The 10,249-nt window shown below is 38.4% G+C and overlaps 1 long non-coding RNA gene across 2 annotated transcripts; it reads left to right on the top strand.

Moving 5' to 3' along the window:
• The first annotated feature begins 2,602 nt into the window (after positions 1 to 2,602).
• On the top strand, positions 2,603 to 10,242 carry LOC111870497. 2 transcript variants are annotated; one of them, XR_002843861.2, is made up of 8 exons: positions 2,603 to 2,745; positions 3,586 to 3,683; positions 4,634 to 4,816; positions 5,981 to 6,059; positions 7,142 to 7,285; positions 8,402 to 8,483; positions 9,428 to 9,543; positions 10,059 to 10,242. It is a non-coding gene; the product is annotated as an uncharacterized LOC111870497 (long non-coding RNA). The 2 variants fall into 2 exon arrangements; XR_002843862.2 differs by lacking the exon at positions 2,603 to 2,745 and adding an exon at positions 3,047 to 3,240.
• Positions 10,243 to 10,249: the final 7 nt, after the last annotated feature.

Genomic DNA, 10,249 nt, shown 5'->3' with positions numbered 1-10,249 from the left:
TGCATGAAGACCTGCGAATGCGGAAAGTGTCCTCCAGGTGGGTTCCACGAATTTTGGCGGATGACCACAAGGCTGCATGCATGGCAATGATGAAGGCATGAATGGGACTTTCTTTTCATCAACTGTGACAATGGATGAGACATGGATGCCGTTTTTCAATCCGCTATTGCATCAGCAATTTTCCAGTGGTCAAAACAGACTCCTACAAAAGCGGTCGCAGCGGCCATGGAATCTTGGCGTCGACGTTGTGAAAAATGTGTACGGCTGCAGGGAGATTATGTTGAAAAGTGACAGAAGTTTCAAATTTTTTGTATGATTATTGTGTGAGAAAAAAATCGGAGACCTTAGAACTTGAACGCACAACGTATTTGTATGGTTTGAAGTTTTCATGGCATTGAAGATTCATTCTGTGATATCTATCTTACAACACCACATTGTAATCTGGAAGGTTGGTCCCAGTGTTTCAGCGAAACATGCTACTTCCATCCTCAGGATTCAATATTCAAGATGAACCGTCTTCCTCAAAATCATTGGTAACCACCAATGTCACAAGACAACACAGACATCACCATGTGAGCAAATGTATTCGATAACTGGTGAAAATATCAGTCTGGGACTTGGTATTTGAACGATTTTTAAAATAAACAGAACACCATAATGATTACAAATATTACAGAAAAATACAAAGTTGATGTAGTGAATATTGTATGTGAACGCAAACTTCACCTTTTTGCGTGGTATGAAGTTCTCCTCACATGATGATTTGCTGTGATCCAAAACCAGACTTCTCTTGGTCATGTCCACAGTTAACTCCTCATAATTGTTCTTGTTTATTCTGTAAATACATAAAATAAATATTAAATATTTATCACATGAAAATAAAAATAAAATTCATTACCTAACTTCCTCACTAGAATTTTAATTCTACTACAAACTGATTTAACTTCTCAAAATTAAAATCCTCTCCCCATATACCTTCATGGCACAGTGCTTAATTAGCTAAGCACAGGGATAACTTTACTTTTACTTTTTTTATTGCTCATCATTATCATGCTTAACATGACTTACAGATACAAATATGTTTTCGCTTTTGCGAAATCTGGTATTAAATTGTGTAACCTACAAAGGATTATCACAAGGAACACTATAGTGGAGACCTTACAGATCACACAGGGCACTTCTGCTGTAAGATTGTGTGTTCTGCACGACAAAAAGTTATTTTGCAGAGAATATAAGGCATTACTTCGTAACTGACTTGCAAAGTTCAGGTTATCCACCTCAGTGTGAAACTCTGAGAAGCAGAATCAGTATCAGGATTGGATGTGGGTAGGACTATATGTAATTTCTTTACCTGTGTCATTAAATTTATCCAATACTGAAGTGAAAATGTTTATATCTTTCCATTACTGACCTGGAATATGAATAGATACCAGATTGTCAGTATTCATTATATTTCTTTGTAAGATATATGTTACTTTTGCCATATAAACCTTTCCATTACTGGACCGGTATATGAATGATACCAGATTTTCAGGATTCATTACATTTTTTGTAAGATATGTTACTTTTGCCATATAAACCTTTCCATTACTGAACTGGAATATGAATGGATTCCAGATTGTCAGTATTCATTACATTTATTTAAGATATGTTATTATTTCTGCCATATTATTCTGCCCAGTACTGAACTAGTGAAGATGAATATATCACATTTTCTTATATCTTTAAATGCAGTCTTAATCATGTTGACAAGAGTGTATTTCACATTCCCGAATTCCATCATTTGAATGAAAATAATAATAAATGGGAACATGAGTATTGTTTCTCACAACATATGATTTATAATACTTAAATGTGACCGAAAAAACTGTTCTGTATGGCTCTCAAGTGTACATTATGAGAAAATTATGGAAACAATTTTCTTTCAAGTTTCCCCACCTTCAGCTTTCCTGAATACAACTATTCCATGCTTGTCACAGTTCACAATGTTCAGTGCCTTTGGTTAGAGAGGTGTTTCATGTGCAAGAAAGGTTATGATTTTCCAGGCACTGGTGAGAAACTTTCTCCAGATAAATAATTTGCAACCTAATCTCTTGTACNCCCCATTCGTGCTACATGCCCTGCCAATCTCATCCTCCTCGACTAGTGATATTGAACACAGATTATCACTAGTCCAGGAGGATGAGGTTGGCAGGGTATGTAGCACGAATGGGGGAGGCGAGGAATGCATGTAGGATATTGGTGGGAAGGCCAGAAGGAAAGAAACTGCAGTACAAGAGATCTGGTTGTAAAAGTATTAATGGTAGTGGCGAAGAAAAGCATTGGAAGGGGCAGAGGGGAGAGCACTCAAAATAGTTGGTAAAGTAACATGCCTTCTTACCGATTGTGCTCTCGGCCCAGGAGGCCATTTTAAATTTAGTTCCTCTATGAGGAGTATAGATGGCAGTAGCATTGCACCAAGGTGTCATGGCGGCCAAAATAGTTGGTAAAATAACATGCCTTCTTACCGATTGTGCTCTCGGCCCAGGAGGCCATTTTAAATTTAGTTCCTCTATGAGGGTATAGATGGCAGAAGCATTGCACCGAGGTGTCATGGCGGCCATGTTGCCAACAAATAACATGGGAGTTTCACGGGCCTGATTTAGTGCTATACAAAGTGAAAATAAAGACTGGTACAAAGAATAACCAACAATGTTACAATTATATCATAGCCGTATACTTCAGACTTGAGGTCGTAATTATAAGGTGATAATTATAAGTAAAATATCCCTGTTGCATGTATTTATTTATGTAACTAGAGATATACAAATATGTTTTATCTGAGGAGGTTAGTTTCAACTATCAAGGAAGTTAAAAATGTACAAATATTTCATTTTTTTTGTTCAAAGGTCAAAATTAATTCCGTTTCTGTTTTTGTATTTTAATGGAACTCGGCATACGAGAGCTGTGTGATGTTGAGCATAATTTATTTTGCAAGTTGAATAATTTTGGTGGTAAATTATTCAGAGATGAAAAAGTAATTCCCGATTTTGATATCCAAAATGGCGGTTCGTTCAGTGGTTAATGCTGATGACACTCCAGTTTTCATCAATAATAGTAGTGAAACAAGTGAAGTAACGAGTGCTTGTTGTGATAAATTTAAAGTAGAACTACAAAAGACCTTAATAGAACTCAGTTCAGTACAAAAAAATTATTGAACTGCTACAAGAAGAGATGAACTTGAATACGCCCAATAGGACCGTAAGTACATAACTACAGACGCATGTTACTTGCATCACAACGAGAATTCACCATTATTGGTACTCAAAAAAGGGAACTGGCTTCATGTGTTCATGAATCTCAGCTGGAACATCTGGCGAACCTGACGTAGGTTTTTCATGGTTTTTCACAGTACCTCCAGGCAAATGCTGGCTGGGCTTATATCCCTAATCAGGTGACGACCACCAAGGCTTTTGAATACATTATTTTCTGATCAGCCGTTTGATAATATATAGTTTCTGCTACAAAGTGTGTTGCGAAATAATGAAAAGAAATGTGGTGCAGGAGCAGTTTTGAATGTTATTAATAATCTGAAACTACTTTCAGCGCCAGAAGACGTACTGTCCAACATCAAGACTGAGCCTGATGACAGCGAACTGAAGCTGCAGGCGGCTGTTACAGAGTCGGAGAACAATATAGAAAAGGTACATCACATCGGAAGATTTCCTTTTTAATCCTCACAAATGTTTGGCTGTAGTAGGGGACATTTCTCTTGATCAGTCAAGGCCATCTTCCCTTCACCTGCCTGAGACGGGAGAGGAGCAGCCCTATGGATAGCTGGTGGGAGGTGATGAAACTGCCCCTAGCTACAGAATCCTGTGCCATATTTAGTTCCTACACAAACATATGGTGTATGTTCCAGTTATAGTATGTAATAGGCTGTCCGCAGAACTTTGTAGTAAAGTTCATTATGATGTTTCCTCTTTGGTTACTGTACAAAACCATTGTACTGTGGAGAAACTGTGTTCTGATTTAACCTGAGGGCTGTTAAATTGTTTATCTCACAGTCTGTTGTGGTGGGCCTCAAATCAGTATATCATATCATCACATTTAAGTCATCATCATCATCATCATCATCATCATCCTTTCTTACTCTCCTATGAACCAGAAGATTGCGGGTTCAATTCCCAGTGAGGTAATTGGATTTTTAAATTGACTGAATCCTTCCAGCTGTACTATGGGGTGGATTCAGCCTCTAATAGAAATGAGTACCAGGGATCGTCCTGGGGGTAAAGGGTGACAGGAATGTAAGGATGACAACCTCACCGCTGTACGTGAGCCGACTGCCAAGAAAATATGGAAGCCTCACTGTCTCACCCCCATGGGCCTCCACAGCCTGTTGCTGGGATAGCTTTATCTTTCTTTATGCTATCATCCTTTCTCGTATTTTGGTTATTGAGACCTGTTATGGCCTTCTGTCATATAGGTACAAGGGGCACTTTCCCCGGGTGTGGGAGGGCATGGAGCTGGCCACTCACCTCCAGTTAGTGTATAACTTATTAAGCATAAGGACAGATTTGCATTTGTGGATACTGAAAAACAGAATGATGTATAGCTACATAATTTAGATCTTTGTGATTTGTGATGTTTGTAGGTGGCAGAGTCAGTACTGGAGAGAAACTCGGAAGGAAACACGGAAGGTGGTTCCATTGTGCTTAATGCTACAGCAGAATTCTGCCGTATGTTGGGTGACATCGCCACGTATTGTCTGGCTGGCAACAGAGATGAGGACGCTCAGGAACTACTTTTGAGTGCAATACAACCATCTGCAGATTTTGTAAGCGCACTTTGGTTTAGCATGTGTCAAGACTAGATACAGCCCACTGCCCATGTATAGTTATTTACTGCAGCTGCAACAGAATTTGAAAATATTTTAATTACAGTTGAATTTCATGATAATGGATATATAAATTACTGAACTGAGTACAGAACTGGAAACATCCAATGAAAGTTCCTAGAAATGAAAGCACTCGTTATACAATAAGAATGTGATAGTTGAAGTGGTAGAACCTTTTTCTTCTTCTTCTTGACAAATAGTGTCCTCTGGAATAAAGTGGTAAAGCCCATAAGCATTTGGAAGGAATGTCAGTTGACTTACAGGGTGTTACTTCCCAGAATGTAGTGCTTTTCTTAATCTCCTTTGTAAGAATCTCAATCCAGGCTTTTTTCATATCTTATTTTTTTCTGCATGACACAAGGGTAGAAAAGTCACTACTAGGAATTACATGTGAAATTGAAATAGGGATGAATAAATAGCTCAGAACATGGCTAAATGAAAAACCAACAAGTTCTTGTAATTTGATTTATTGCAAAGCGAATTGTTTTCTCTTAGGTTCATAATGTTAATTGTCACAGTATTCTCACTGCAAACTCAGAATTAGTTTGGCAGGTGTTCATTGCTTGGCAGAATGAGAGTATGTTTGTATTAGAACTGTAACTTTAAAACATATTGTGATATTAAAAAGATATATTTTGGCAAAGATGTTTCAAGATGATCAGTATAGTCAGAAGAATTTTGTCTTCTGGCGTATCATCCGAATTTCTTGGGGAACATGTCATATAAATCTTCAGTGTCAAAGAATAAACCAAACAGTAAGCCAGCATGAAGCAGGTAGGAAGGTTGGCTTTGTTACCTGCCAGTGCTGTTTTCTTGCTTGGTTTATTCTTCAACCCTGAAGATGTGACATGTGTCTCCAAAATGTCTGTTGACTTTTGACAGACTACATGGCATTATATCCCAGATGACAGAACTCTTCAAAACCACTGCTGGCAGAAGCTCAAATCCTACACAGAATAGTCAGTACTTTACAGTGCAGTAATTTATTACACAGTGGTTGGTGGGTAAGCAGCCCAGATTTCAGTCTATCTCAAGGTAATGAATTGGTAATTTTTTGGCTGCACATTTGCATTTTGCTAATCTCGTACAAAACTTACATTACAGGGCTTTGAGAGGGAAATGATTGAAGAGAAGAAACGTCAGGAAGAAGGCAAACGTGGAGCTTGGAATTAAGTTGAGATTGGTGAGTCACTAGTGGATTCTTTATGTACAGCATAAGCTGATTCAAATTAAGAGACCCTGACACTTTTGTATTAGTTTTAATTGTACATTTATATTTTAAGGATTTCAGACATGCTGTACCATATTTAATCGTATACTGCAGTTTTGTTAGGGGTTTTAATACAAACACAGTAATCATTACTGTTTAATATTAGTGGCAGTAGGATAGTTGGTTGAGGCACTATGCTCCAAGTTGGAAGGTCATAGGTTCAAGTCCTGACGAGGTCATTAATTTTTTTTCAATTGACCTAATCCTTCCAGATGCACTATGGCCCTGGGGTCGACTCAGCGTCTTAACAGAAATGAGTATGAGGAATTTTTGTGGGGTGTAAAGTGTGGCCGGTGCGTTAGGCTGACAACCTCACTGCCATCGGTGAGCCAGTTGTCTATAAAGTGTGGGAGACTTAATGTCTCACAACCCTATGGGCCTCCATGGTCTGTTAACAAGGATAGCTTGGTGCATAAGGCTGACAGCCTCACCTCCATCTGTGAGCCAATTGTCTAGAAAATATGGAACCTCGATGGTCTGTTACAGGGATAACTTTACTTTTTTTTTTTCTGTATAGTGTCTTGGTATGTAATGAATGACATTCATGAAGAATTTCGTCTTCTGGGATGTGGCACTGTATAGATATTGTGTAAACCTACGTTTTGAAGGAATGTATCTCCTCCATCTTCAGGGTATAAAAATCAGCAAGCGAGAAACTAGCATGAGTAGTTGGCTGCAGACTGAGTCTCCTAAGTTGCCCTGTAGCTGTCAAGTCTTCTCTGCAGCAGGCCTTAGGGAAGAGAGTTGTCATGGGCACAAGGATCGGCCACTTTCTCTTGATTATGGAATAGAGTAGGAAATTTTGGAGGTTAAAGAATATATGAGCTTTGAATACTTTCTCATTTCCTCTGTAACTGAATTGCAAATCTCGTCTGGTCTGTTGGGATTGACCCACTCAGGTATTAGGGAGGTGTACATGATGGTCAAGACAGGACGAAGTAAGCAAGCAAGTCTAATTAAGGAATTTAATATACAGTATTGCTTTATTGTTTCAGAGATGATGAAAAGTTTGGGCATCGCGAGCAGTACAGTGGTCTGACCTCAGACTTCAGAGAGGAAGAGGAGGGCTACAAACCAGATGTTAAATTCGACTACACAGATGATGATGGACATCTTCTTAATGTAAAGGAGACTTCCAGGTTAGCGAAACTAACAACATATCTGTTTTTAAGATAGGTCGCACTGTAGAGGGTAGCCTGTCCAATGGTAGTACGTTCTTTAGGGGAAAAAAGTTCTCACAGTAATTGCCATTTTAAGAAAAAAATCCAAGGAGGAAGCATCTTTTCAGTGGAAATGGGCAAGTTTATGGGACTACTGTGATTATCATCCATACGTGCTGTCCTCACCGTAATGTGTGAACCAACTGATAGATTTATGTGAAACTCTGCATTGTCATCATGACACTCCCCATGTTCTTTCAGTTGTCTACCAGCAGCCATATTAACATGGCGACTGAGTTGCAAGCAACACTAGAGCCACTTAAAGTAGGTCCTTAAGAGAAAGGTCCTGAGGTAAGCTGTTATACCCATTCAGAAGGTTCTGAGTTCAGTCCTCACTCGCACATGTGTACAGATTTTTCTGCTCACAGGTGATGCCATCACATCTACCAGAGGTAAAACTTTGGGAATACAAAGGATACCCCTCTCCCATGTTAAATTGTAGGGTCCCTCTGCTGACCAGCACTATCGTGATTACCCTATCATGGGGGGTGAGATTGTCTTCCACCTCAGATGCTTTCAGTAGAACATTTTGTTATATATACGTGTTGTTTTGACTTCCTTTTCTCCTATTCTGTGTATCTCAGTTTGTAACTAGCCGACATATTGTGAAATTTGTGTGTGTAAATACTTTGTGCTTGATACAGTTTGTTGTGTATGCATAGAATGTGGCAGAGTGGTTCATTTTGCAGATAGGTTGCATTAATTAAGGAGAAACATGCCTCAAAAATATTAGTCCCATTGTACTTTTACTAAAATATTCTGCATTAATCATTTCAATCTCTATGACTTTAAGGGGCTGTAGCATGCCCGTTTCTTGTTGTTGGCTGTATGAGTAAGTTGTGCTGGAAAACAGAATGTTACATATTTTTATAATTTCACAAAATAACAGATTGAACTATATATATGGATCATACCCCTATTTTCTGGCTGGAACTTCAGGACAAAAGGATGTTATGTGTTACCTGGAAACATGGTCACATTCTGTAAGATCCTAAAATACAGTGACTTTAATGTTGTCTCTCTTTCTAATTTCAGATACCTGTCTCATGAATTTCATGGAAAGGGACCTGGCAAAAATAAAGTGGAGAAATGAATGAAGAAAGCTGAACAGGAAGGAGTGAGTATCAGTGCAGACCTGGTCATGAGCTGTCATTTGTAACTAGTACTATATTGCAGCACCCTGCTGCACTTCATTTAGTAGCAGATGGTTTCACAGTCTCACGTGCAGCACGTCCTTCTATATAACTTACTTAAAGTTATTCACTACACGTTTCGAACTATAGGGTCATCATTAGGTGTTCTACATTTATAAATTATAAATGAGGAAACTGCTGTACTTCCATGTTGTGGTTGTTCATCGTTACTGTGCGGTCCCTTCCATGTGCATGCATATACGAAGTGGCGGGTTGTTCTGCCTGTTGTGTTATGCTGTGTGTGCATAGAAGGGACCACAAAGTAATGACCAACAACCACAATATGGAAGCACAGCACTTTCTTCATTTATAATTTATAATTTTAAAACACCTGATGATGATCTTATAGTTCGAAACATGTAATCAATAACTTTCAGAAAGTTTTATAGAAAGACATGTTTCACGCGAGACTGTGACACAATTTTATGCTCTTTCTAAATGGTGCTCCAAAAGGAAGTAAATTGTAGTTATCATTGCATGTCCATGATTCCATATAGCTGATATATATCCGTCCGCACTTTTTGTGCGTTCGTTTTCTGCTGACTACAAACATATACAGTAGCTTCAGTCTCGGGACAGACGCGAATACGGCAACTTTGCGGCAAGTACGATGGAGCCTGCTCATGAAACACACAGCATATTTGTTCAGTTGTCAATAGGCTAGCAGAAATGGACACAGACCATGGGTTGGAAATCGATGACTTCAAGCAGCAGACTAACTTAAAATTTGGCCAGCTGTTAGGATAATCAGTGACAGGAGCTGCAAACAATTTAGCATGTTTAGTGGCAAACAGACCCTGCCCCATCTGAGGTGTCAGGCTCAATGAGATTAATTTTTATTTGAACATGTTTTTTATTTTGTTTCAAGTTGATGAAACAGGTGAGCTCAACAGACACCCCACTTGGAACACTTAGCGTCTCGTAGCAGCAACAGAAAGAAACGCATGTCCATTCATGATCCTCAGTGACAGGAAACAAATATGAGTATGCTTTTTGTCTGCTGCTCATTCAATTCATTCAAAAGACCAGCCAGTTCTAACTAAGAAAAAGTAATTTTATTCATTACCAGAGATTTAGACACAAGAACACATTACTAGATGAAACCAGTGAACTCAATTCAAAATTTGTCTTATCTTGACGTTACAGATAACAGTAATTCGTAGCTTTAACTTAAAGGCTGAGTAGATGAGCCATCATATAGTGATGTTGATAATGTAATTCAGTGATTATAGTGCTGCAAAGTAAATATTTGTTTTTCTCTGAGCATGTCACTTGTCTTGTTATAATTTCTTAACTGTAGACCATAAAGTGTCATTTTAATAATGGATTGATCACTAAGACTTTCCTTCTTGGTATGCTTAAGTTTTATTAAAAATTTCTGTTTTTGATGCAGAATATGAAATTTAATTTTCAAAAAGAAAAACATCTGTGAGGTTTTTGTGAAATCTGCTAGTTTAACATGAGCATTACTACATTTTCTTTGTTTCTTTCTTTTTCAGGGCAACCATCTCGAAAACAAAACTGCAAATTCTTCGTGAAATACACTGGCACCAACTCTGAAATTTAGTGTCGACTTATATTTTTATTGTTTGTTACTGTCTGGAATATCACCTCTAGTTTTAAGTAAGACACAGTTTGCAGCTGACGATAGTGCCTGTAGGTACTGGAAGGAAGGCCACAGAGTTCATGT

The sequence above is a fragment of the Cryptotermes secundus genome, unplaced genomic scaffold (genome assembly GCF_002891405.2).
Source record: "Cryptotermes secundus unplaced genomic scaffold, Csec_1.0 scaffold9629, whole genome shotgun sequence".
NCBI lineage: Eukaryota > Metazoa > Arthropoda > Insecta > Blattodea > Kalotermitidae > Cryptotermes > Cryptotermes secundus.
Note: the sequence above shows the minus strand (reverse complement) of the source record. Positions and strands in the feature narration are given on the sequence as shown.